This window comes from Setaria italica, chromosome III, assembly GCF_000263155.2.
Source record: "Setaria italica strain Yugu1 chromosome III, Setaria_italica_v2.0, whole genome shotgun sequence".
In the NCBI taxonomy this organism is placed as follows: domain Eukaryota; kingdom Viridiplantae; phylum Streptophyta; class Magnoliopsida; order Poales; family Poaceae; genus Setaria; species Setaria italica.
In genome coordinates this window covers 12,434,920-12,447,156 of record NC_028452.1, presented here as the reverse complement: position 1 = coordinate 12,447,156, position 12,237 = coordinate 12,434,920, and positions in this window count along the sequence as shown.

Here is a 12,237-nt window from a genome sequence, read left to right as displayed (position 1 = left end):
GTCAATCATCTAGTTGATAATATAGCAGAAAGGGACAGTAGAGCATTGTCTATTGCTGCAAAGGGATGGCAACCAGATATCGATAGAAGTGTATCATGCTTCATATTACATCACAAGCAATAGTTATCTACTTTACACACAGGAACTTAGATACATCATGCTTCTGAAGGTCCAAAGGAGCTCACAATTTCTTTTAGTGAAATATTAGGAGTTACTATGGGTTCACTGAAAAATAAGGAAGAGAGCAGGAACACAAAGAAAGTAACCAGCTACAATCCACCAGGTCAAGCAAAAATGCAGACTACGAACAAAAATGGAGAGAAGAAACAAACAATACCTGAGCTTCTCCAATGGAGCAGGGCCCAAAAGAACGTCGCACGTCGGGCATTTTGTATCCCCCTTCGTCAACTTGTCATATATGCATTGCCTGCAAACTGAACAAAGCATGCTATTATTAATGACCGAAGAAATTGATGACCGAAGAAATTGATGACCGAAGAAATGGAAGTCCAGGATGTTTACGGATTGCTAGCACAACAGCTCTATAATTCGTTTCATGACAGCGCTACGCGATGGCATTGAGCAGCTAGGACTGGGTGACAGGACACTCGCGCACAGATCGAGAACCCTCGGCACTCATGCTCAGCTGATCTAATTGCGAGTTGCGACTAATGCGCACCTGACCACTGCCCAGTGGAAAGCCCCTATTACAGTGTCTAAATCGAATGGAATCCAATCGATGGCAGGCGAACTAGAACTGGCCAAAAAGGCCATTACCATCCCCGTCCGCCAGCCACGGCCAGGACGCCCACATCTGCAAACTTTTGGGGAACGCCGCCCCCAGAAGAGGAAGTAGAGGAAGTAGCATTTCCATCGAGGATCCCTGATCCCATCAGCTTGCGCGGAGGAGGCGGGGGAGCGAGCTTACAGGCATGGAGGCACTCGGAGATGGAGGTGGCGTCGCGGAGGAGGCCGCCACAGATTCCGCAGCTGAGGCACGGCGCGACGGCCGAGCAGCACACCACCACCGCATCTGCCGCGGTGCCCACGCGGCCGCCGCCTTAGCTCTGCCGCGCGGAGGTGCTACGAGGTGGCGGTCCTGGTGGCAGGAGAGCGGTGCTATCAGGGAGCGGGTCCGCCGTCGCCGGAGCCGAGGCTCGCTGACTTCCCCGTACCATTGCCGATGCGGGGCGGCACGAGCGCGCCAGCGAGAAGTCGGCCCACTGCCCGAACACGGCGCCTCCTTTTTCCCGATCCCGATCCGGCGCGGGGCGCGGCTCGGAGGGCGGAGGGAGGGGTCCACTGGCCACCCGCTCTGCCGCCCGGCTCCCCTGCTCCGCCACCCGCCCTCGCTCCCTATCGCCCAGCTCCCACCACCCCTCCCTGCTCTCCGCAGCCGCCGCCCTGCTCCCGCCGGATCCAAATCCGGCGCGGGGCGCGGCTTGGAGGGAGGGGGAAGCGATTACCGTTTGTTTTAGTTTAACCCCCTTCCTTACTTCTTTTTTCCACCCGAGCCACCAATTTGTTAGAATTTGGACCGCGGGTTGATTCCAGGAAAGTTGAGGGGCTTTTTTGAAAAATGACCACGACGGTCGACTGTTGCAAGAAACATCCTCGCTTTCCTCTTTTTTCCACCCGAGCCCCCCTATATTCAGAATTGGACTGCAGGTTGATTCCACGAAAGTCTGAGGGGGTTTTTGCAAAATGAGCACGACGGACGAAAATTGCTGGTAGAGACGTTACCCGCTTTAATAATAGGTATAGAATATGTATTAATATCTATGTCTACACTTTGCTTTGAAAGAACTAACCATGTATACATGTACTAAATTCTATTAATGTATAAAAGGACATATAGTGGTGAGTATGCCCGAAGATTTATTAGCTTCTGCTTCTAGCCCTCCATAAAATTTTCATAAAAATATGTTAGAGAAGTAGTAGTTATTTTAATGATGGTTGAGATGAAAATAAATTTAGTATCCACAAGTATATACCGGCAGTAGCAAGCAGCAAACATCTTAAATTTAATTAAGCATTTATTTTGCACAATTATACAACTAAAAATTTATGTGAAAATTTTAAATTACAAAATCATCAATATATAGTTATATGCCTCGGATACATGATTTAGACTTCACAATTTGCGATAAATATCAATACGTAAAATTGATACAAATGCCCCACATAAGGTCCCTCCTATTTTGCCCTAGGCCCGTGAAATGCTAAGACCAGCCCAGAGCCGGACGCGTCGTCTGTGATAGGAGCCGCCGCAGGATGCGTCGTGGTGGTGGTAGGAGCCCATGATGTAGAAATTGGAGCCTGCGAGGAGGAGGTGATGTGGTAGGCAGCGTCGGCGGTGCATTGAGGGGATACCCTGCTAAACTTTAGCAGCTATCACATTGGATTGGATGTTTGATACTAATTAGGAGTATTAAATACAGTCTAATTACAAAACTAATTGCACAGATAGAGTTTAATTCACGAGACGAATCTATTAAACCTAATTAGTACATGATTTGACAATGTGGTGCTACAATAACCATTTGTTAATGATGGATTAATTAGCTTTAATAGATTCGTCTTGCGAATTAGACTCCATCTGTGTAATTAGTTTTATAATTAGCTCATGTTTAGTCCTCCTAATTAGTATCCGAACATTTGATGTGACTCTGCTAAAGTTTAGCACTTCGTATCCAAATACTGGATACTCCCTGAGGCAGGAGGCGGGGTTGGGTCGTGGCAGTGGCAGTGGCAGTGGCAGTGGGTTGTTTCTGACTTTTGTGACAAGGTTTGAGTTCCAAAATGAAGAGGCTGCTTGCCCGTTTGCCTGGGTTCACTTCGAACCGAAATTTCAAAACAGTTACAACAGTTGTCGGTGGTGACATGACATGGCAGGCATGACACGCCGGAGATGGGCCAGAGTATAATAATGAATTTATGCGTCGACGGCCACTAAAAATTCAGAAATTGCAATGTAGGTGCGGAGTTGAAATTATATTAAGAAAAAGAAAATTTTGTTAGTGCTCATTAATGACGCCTTTTTACCCCTGTTTATATTCAATAATGACATGGATTTAATATCATAACCATTGATCATACCTAATAATTGGGTCATTTTCGCTAATAATTGGGCCATTTTCGCATATACATTGTATTTTGAAGGATATTCGGTTTTCGCGGTAATTTGGGCTATAATGAGGAACAACCCCGATGAAGACGAAGGCCAGAGGATCCAAAAAGAGTCTAGCCCGATCAGCCTATGGAGCCCAAGCCGATCGGCCTATGGGCCCACGGTGCCCATTCATGCTCACCTTTAACGTGCAATCCTCCGAGAAGACATAAGGACTAAGTTTTGGAAGATATGGCAAGTTGATCTCGGGATCAAAGCGAAGCATGTGAAGATTTGGAGGTTATCAAGAATCATTCTTATCCCGAGGTTATCATCGAGCCAAGACCACATGCAAGTGAAAAGAAAACTTCAGAACACCCTAGAAGACTTGGGAACAAAGGGATGTGTGAGAGGCCAAAAGGAAGGGCCAGGCCAATCGGCCTGGACCCACCCAAGCCAATCGGCCTGGGCCAATCCTGCCCCCCCCCCCGACTTTCCATTTCAACCACGGCTCCCCCAGGCTATAAATACCCCCATTCTCCATCACCACGAGCATCCATTCGGTGTATTCATCACCAAGCTGTATAGAAGGAGAAGGAGCCTGAGGGACATCATTACAGAGAGCCGAGGGCCATGCAATTGTCTAGGGATTTGCCTAGCTAAGCCGTAGCCAACATGGTAACCCTGCGAGGAACATCCACGTCGGAGTTCTAGAGCTACGATCAACAGATCAAGGTAGGATCTTGATGGAGATCTAGTGATGTACAACCATTCATCGTGAAGTAATAAATATGTTCCGATTCTCTAGCGATCAAAGTGCCCCCTTCTATGATTTCATGCTTTTATCGGATTTGCTTGCTTTCAATCTATGATCGACGATAGATTGCTTAGAGTGTTTACGTGGTCGTGGTGACTAGATTTGCATACCTGATCTACCAATGCATGTTCTTTACGTTCGTGCCCTTAAACTGCCTATGCAGAGGGAGGTCGTGATAGGGTCTACTTCCATGTAAGGTGGGGTTTTTGGGAGTCAGGCTGAAGATGTTGATTAAAGAGCCTTTGAATGAGAATCACATCTATCTTGCTTTGCTATCTTGCTCGGAATCATAATATATGCATAGTCTAGATTGCTTTTGATTGGTTTGCTATAATGCTATTTGTTTGTACATGCTAGATTAGATTTGAAACCTTCATAAATCAGATTCATGGTGACAATGCTAGTTAAAGTAGTTCTTGCAGGAAACGTTCCACATATTGATAAAGCTTGAAGGATTATTCTGAGGGAAGAGCTACAACTGATCCGTGTGCTTGCGGTTCACGAATTGGCATGCTAACTCCATTAATTATCACCCGGGTATGAATTTACCTTCCCAATATGAATGCAAACCAGTTTTGAACTAGCACGTTACCGAAAAATGATAGGACCCTTTGCACATAAAATAGTTTTCGAATGTGTTTCTAATATAAGAAAAATATTTTAAAAATTATAGAGATGTTAGGGCCACGAATTAGTCAAACTTATTAAGATAAGTGCTTATAATATATAAATGCTTAATTAATATAATACTTAAGCACATTTTCTTAATTAAGAATAAGTAAATTTAATTGGAACAGTAATACTTGTTACAATTATTTTAACTAGCCATGTATGCATATAATACATATACATGTATCAAATAGGCACTTGATACATATGCTCGTAATGTGCGTGGGTGCATTTATGCATAAACATATATGCCTATATACACATATTTATTTTGATAAGATTTACTATCAATGTTTATTATACTTAAAATAAATTAGTGACACGCTTGTGCATTGATAAGGGCGGAAAAACTTTGTACGAGGATTATTTGTTGTATCTAATATTTTAAGTAATTATTGTGTTAAATAAAATGTCCGATTCAAAGCAAGCATAATCTTTTACATATTGTCTCGGTCATAACACATGGAAATATCTATTACAAGTTCATAGTTTTACTATATAGAGCGTGTTTGGTTGACCTCTATCTGATTCTGATTCTCTATGTTATTGAAACTAATTCTTTGAGAGAAGTGATTATGTGATTAAAAGTTATTCTCTTTAATTCTCTAGCATAAACTCGTACAATTAGAATGGAGAATCACTTCATAGAACCGGAAGAAACTACATTGTTTTAGTTCCCATCCTCTTTGATAGGTCCATAGACCCAAGGTCCCCAATAGAACCTCCTTCCCGCAATACTTGGCCCAACAAGAGGTGCGGCGACGACATGTACCTGAGCCGGCCCAGCAGCGCAACACAGGCCGAAACCAAGATCCGACCAGAAGGGTCCAGTCGGCGGTGAGACCACAGTCCGACCCCGACCGAGTTCCCCCGGGCGGGGATGTGCCGTACCGACCACACCACTCCCCCCGACTGGCACGGCCGGGGCCGACTAGGATAATCGATCGGGGACGCCCACTCGGTGTGGGCCTAGGGAGCAGGTGGAACGGATAAGAGGAAGTGCCCAGGTCAACTACCGTATGAGGAACCATACCGCACCACGCCCTGCGCATGCCCCGCATAGTGCCGCCGCAGTCTACCCGCTACAACGGAGTGGCCTGAGAAGATGAACAGGGATCGAGGACGACGACCATACTGTACCCGACGACGTGGGCCTCAACAAGACTAGGCAGCGTCCGCTCTCTCTATCTCTCTCTCTGACTTGTAAGGCCATCCCCTTGCATTATAAAAGGGAACGGGCCCTCGCCATCTGAAGGGGGGTTCCATAGGCAGACACTTCCACTCATTTCATACGTGCACACACTCTCGAACACATAGTGCACGTCTGAGCTCTCGGTTACTCTCTCCCACTCGGACCAGAGCATGACCAGGTCTTGGACACACCTTCTTATCCCTCTCTTGTTTGTACCGCCACTTCAAACTTTGAGCACCTGGGCTCAGGAATATAGTCGACCGACCAACCCCGACTTGACGTAGGACTCGTTGCCCGAACCAGTATTCATTCTATGCTAGGCTATATCTGATCTAACGCACAGCAAAACTACAATATTTACTAGTTGGTCAGATTTCGTACCGACACTCTTAGTTCATTTTAGAGAATCGCTTTACAGAATCAAAAGAGAATCACTTCTCTCGAAAAAGCTCCTACTGGATTCAATAGAGAAAGCTATGAGAGCTATACCAAACAGGACCATACTATAATATCTACAACCAAAAAAAACTCCAAACCGTCGTCGCGCCTCCCGCTAGTCGTCCAGATTTGATCTCATCACAAGGCATGCAACGCATCTGCCAACCGGTTTTTTCGACCAGGCATACTAAGAAACGGTTTCAAGGGACGGTTGAAACGGCATTTGCAGGGGCGGGTGAGCTACTCGCTCCTAGCTTTCATAGTTAAAAATAGCTGTTTGCAGGAGCAGGTAAGGTGTCAGCCCCTGCAAACCATCTCCAGGGGTGGGTGATGGGGTGACCCGCCCTCATTTGCAGGGGCAGGCCACCCCATCACCTGCCCCTGCAGATAGTATTTCAGGGGGCGAGCCATCCCATCACCCACCCCTAGTAATTGTTGACGCTCGTTATTGACACACTTTTAGTGCCATTTGAATAGTATTTTCATGCATATTTTTATACTAACCCACCACTTGGCACCTGAAATAACCACATGTTCACATATGTGTTATATTTTGGACCATATTGCAAAATCACAGGAAATATGATATAAATGAAGGGTTTTTCTATAAGTTGGATTTGGACCTGAAATTTGGATAACACAATAAGTCTACACGAGAAAGACGAGGACTAGCGGAGACCAAAAGAGGGTAGGCTGATCGGCCCAGAACCCATAGGCCGATCGGCCTGGACCAATTCACCATCCAAATAGGTCCACATTCGATGAATCATCATTCCAGATGACTTAGAGTTGAATTATGTGGTGATTTGGCAAGTCAATCTTGTGATCAAGATAAAGAAAATCCAAGATTGGAAGGTCAGAAGACCCGCAGAAGCAACAGATCTTGCACGATGCATATCTCCCTTGTTCGGACTTCGATTGGGGTGAATTTGGAGTCTAAATTGCATGGCTCAAAAAGATCTACAACTTTCGTATAGAATGTTTTAGTGTTTGAGGCCGGGAAGGTGGAGAAATCACTTAGGCTGATCGGCCAGCGAGCCCAGACCGATCGGCCTAGCCCGTTTCTTGCCCCGATCGACGTGCCCTTCGCCCCATGGCACCTCTGGACTAGAAATATTCCCAATTTTCATCGGCACATGAATTCCATCCATCCAAACTTGACGAAACATAGGGCATTCACCAGAAGGAGCTGACAGCCGCCGCAAGTCTTCAGAGTTGTCTAGAAGATGGCTTAGGCCAAATCCTAGCCGCCATAGCCTCCCTATGCGGTTGTGCCATGATGGAGTTCAGGAGCTAGTTGTGATCATCAATAGTAGGTACTCGAAGTTGATAATCTAAATACATCTATTATGTGAGCAATGTTCTTCTTGTCATCTGATCTGTTAGCGACTCATTGCCTCCTTTTATGCTTTCTACTTATCATGAATATACTTGTTCCTTAGTCTAATTCGCGATTAGACTACATAGCATGCTTTATGTAATCATGGTAATTAGATCTAGTATGTTGACCCTTCTTGATAGCTAGACATGTTCATCTGTGTTCATACCCTTAAACTACCTTTGCCGATAGGGGGGTCGTGACGGGGTCTGCTCCTGTGTAAGGTGGGGGTTTTCGGGAGGTTAACTGGAGGTAGTAGTTTAAAGATTGTTTTGGATAAGATGCGTGATGTGCTTGCTTCTTGGGTGGAACTACAACTAAAAGATGGTAGGCTATTGCTACCCTTAGTTATTCAGCACTTAGATGTGGTGCCATGGCTGTGGATTTGTACGCACGTGCATCAGGGGTGCCGCCTGATGGAGTTTTTAGCCAGCAGCTGAAGAGAAGCAGGTGCTGCTGCGGGTGGCTCGTCGCGGGCAGCTCTGCAAGTGCGAGCCGATGCCCATGCCTCGCACGACCCGCATCAGGCTCTTGCTGCGGCTGCCCACGGAGGCCGCGCCACGCATGGCCTCCACCGTGGCAGGCCGGCCGCCGTCGCAATGGCGTGCCAGTGTTGGGCGGCGCAAGAAATGGGTTGGAACAAGAGAGAGGAAGAGATAGAGATGCGAGAGAAATCAACAAAATTTATTAGGGCCCACATACGGAACGATGGTTTGGAGTTGCTGACGTGGAACCATGGACACTACTCCTAGAAATCATGGGTTGGGACTGCCATAAATCACGTAAACAACTCATATTGCAGGGGACGGCCTCGCGAGCAAGGATCATAAAACCTGTGCTTGTTCTTGTGCATATCAGTTGTATTTTTCTTTAAAAATAAAATCAGCTATCTTTCTGTTCAACTGAGATGTGAATGCATCTTCGTGAAGTTCGATTTTGCCACAGTTTAAAAAACACAACGCCCTTATCTTGGAAGGAGAATCTGTGTATAATTCCAATTCCTTGCTGCAATTATTGAACAGTGCGGTCCCTGCGTCGCCCCTCTCGAGCGACACAGGCGGAACACTAGCCGCCGCCACTAAGCCCTATCTACCCTCTCCCTATTCACGCCGCCGCTAGAACCGGACGCCGGAAGCCCGTGCGGCGGTGAGGATGACGACGGCGAGGCAATCTCGGCTAGTTTCTTTGCTTTTGGCGTCGTCGTGGGAAGGGTGGACCAGGCTCAGTTCGGCTCGACGATGGCGGTGGCACGTCGATCCGGCTCGGGGGCGGCTGGATCTCTACCTTCCCTGTTGGATCCGGCATTTCCTCGGCCGGACTGGCACTCCCTCGGCCGAATCTAGGAACGGGACCCGTGGCTGCGTGCTGAGATGGTGACGACGGTAGGCCTCATGGCATGGGCCGTCGGGCTCTCATCCACGGGGGCGAGTCTGGAGCGTTGCGGCTGTGGCACGGAGAAGCTCCCTCCACTCCACATCGGTGAGGAGGTGGCGCATTACTGTGAGGACCTCGACCTCCAGGGACATTTTCTATGTGAAAACCGAAGAACCGACTCGCAGGTTCGGGTGGCGGCGGCATCTTGGCATTGCTTTCCTCTTGAGGCGCTATTTTGGAGTCCTTGGGATGGTGGTACCAGATCTTCTTGGAGGGATGACGGTGCACGGATTATTTCAATGCACTTAATTAGGTTGCTAGAGTGTATGATAGAGATTGACTAAGTGCAGTTTCTACGCGACTAGAGAGCACCAGGAAGCAGGTGGCCGTCAAGTAGAATGATCCTAACTTCTAAAGTTTCTAAGAAAATAGCAGAGGTGAGAAACTAGTTGTTGCACAAGGCCGAATGCAAGGTTGAAGCAAGAGCATAGAAGAAGTTTGAAACTTAGTCTTTCTAGCTTTCTTTCTTCTTTTCTTTATTCCTCGTTTTTAAGATGTGGAGTCGAACTAATCATGTATCTTCTGGCTATGTGACCCGATTTGTTTCGTTGTTATCGTAGACGTTCACATGTGAATGTTCAAGACCGGATAATTTCTTTAATTAAAAAATCCTTCCTTCCAACCCCATTCTGCACGTGCTAGCTAGTGAAGGTTGAAAGTGTGTCCTAGTCCTATTCTCGGTGAACTCGATATTGACTCCGATCCAAAAAGTTGCTTAATTTCCAGAGAACCGTAGAATTATAGCTAGCTTTTGACGAGCGGTTTTTCCTTTTATTTTTCTCATTGTTTTCCAGGACTAACTTTATCTTGCTGGAGAGCCATACTAGCTTGATAGTGTGGTAGATCCACCGCCCTATCTATAAATCCGTTGAGAAGCTTAGACATTTCTTAGTTCTACTCCCTCCATTTCAAATTGTAGATTGTTTTAGTTTTTTTCTAGAATTTTACTATACGTTTAGATACATAATAAAATTTACATATCTAGAAAATTCAAAACAATCTACCATTTGGAATGGATGGAGTAATTCGTGCGGCCCTGCCGACTGCCCTCGATGATTTTTTTTACCGTCACATGTGTTACTGCGTATCTTTCATGTGCAGCACAAATAGTCTCAACCTTTTGCATTCACAAAAAAGGACTGTACGTGATGAATTTGTGGATTTGTTCTCACCCAGTACAGTTATTTCCAAACCAACAAGAACGAAACGAATGACACACCATTTGTCCAGGTCCATTTGTACACAACCAAGAACGTACGCGCATAATTTATAGTACAGTTATCTTTTTTCTTTTTACATTAACAAAAAAAGATATCTCATTAGCAGACTGATGAACGATGACAGCGACATGTTAACAATATCGTTAACTATATATGCCTCTGATGACATTACTGACCATCTCACGTTATATACCAGCAGTTTCAACGGAAAGTCCACCTTTTTTTAAAAAAAAACAAACTCTCATGCAGTCATGTGTTATTACGAATTTACGATACCAATCGTCTGTAGTTCACACAACGACATGGCGTTCGCCCTTCTATATAGGGCTTTGTTTAGTTGGTCAAATTGGGAGATGCAAAATTACTATGCCAGCACTGTAGCACACTGTAGCGTTTCGTTTGTATTTGTGAATTATTGTCCAAATATTGACTAATTAGGCTCAAAAGATTCGTCTCGCAAAGTACAACAAAACTGTGCAATTAGTTTTTAATTTCGTCTACATTTAGTACTCCATGCATATACCGCAAGTTTGATGTAATGAGGAATCTTCTTTTTGCATAGTGTCAAGGTTGGAAGTTGGGAGGTAACTAAACATGGCCTAGATTACCGGTGTAGCACGTACCAGGTAGGTAGACACGCGGACACAGGCAGCAAGCACACAACTGGCAGGATCTAGAAGAGCCACTACGTGATCTCGTGCAGATAAAACCCCCCCTGACGCTGCATGCCATCAAAAGTCCATGCTCCTCTAGAAGAAGCAATGATAGAAACCCCCAAAAAATACCCGGGAACCTGAAGCCCTCCAGACCCCCAGGTCAGCCTGCTGAGTGCGCCCCGGCCGCGTGGTGACACCATGGCTGACGCGCTCGATCGCAGGCCGAGTCCCAGACTCCCAGTCCCAGTCCAGTCAGGGCGCTTCCTGCCACGGATGTTCATTCTTGGGGACAAAGTTTTAAAGAAGAAGATGGGATCGATCGAATCGAACACGCAGCGCCCGCGGCGCGGATAGAATTGGCGTCCGGGACGTCGCCGTCGTGTGGCTCCGGCTACAAATCCGCGCGTGCGCTTGTAGCCACTCGCTGCGCCTGCGCCCCTGGGTCGTCGTTTTTTTCCACGGCGCACGGCCGGGGGCGCGGTGAAAATTCTCGCCTGGAAAAGTCGGCGGGTTCACATTCATCCTGCCCGCGACGACCTGACGGACGACTTGCCCGGGAAAAAGGCTGGCGTCGCCGCTGCTGCCTGCTGCCAGTGGGCGGGCTGACGGGAAGATTCGATCGGCTGGCTCGTCGTCGTGGGTTCATCAGCTGCTTCTTGGCAGCTGCTTCAGCTAGCTCTTCCGACGCGCGCGTAGGGGCATTCGAAGATTCCTGGGTATCGGACAGCGACGGTCGGGTCGCCGCCGGCTGTTCTGGGTGGAAGCAATGCCAGTGCCGAGGTGGTAGCACCGGTCCAACAGTCCAACACGTATGTTCTCTAGGAAGGAGCACACTACAGAGAGGCAGAGAGGGCAACATGGATGACGAGCTTTTGGAATCATCAGCTCCAAATTGGCTCCGGTCTTCGGAACAACAGTACTTCTCAAGGTTGGATCGATCGAATCTGGCGGCCGGGCTGTTCCAATCCTGACGACCGGGCGGGCCGGGCCAGCAGCTATAGCGAGGGCTGGCTGGCTCGCTGCTGACCGAACCTTTCTCTGCCCGTGCGCGCTGGCTGGCTGGCGGCGAACTTTGACGGCCCGCCCGGTTTCCGCTTTCTAGAAGCAAGCGGCTCTGCTGCTGGGGGGTAAAGAAGGTGCCACGGATCCGCGAACGCATTGGTCAGTCAAACGCCCCGGCCCATGCAGCGACCCGCCTGGAACAACAAGGATGCGTGCTCAACCCGGTCGTCCTGCCGTCCACGTCCACGTCCGCGTCCCAGTGGCGACGCCGCCCTCGCGCCCCCCGCTTTATAAGGCCGCCGCGCGACGCCAGCAGCGGCGG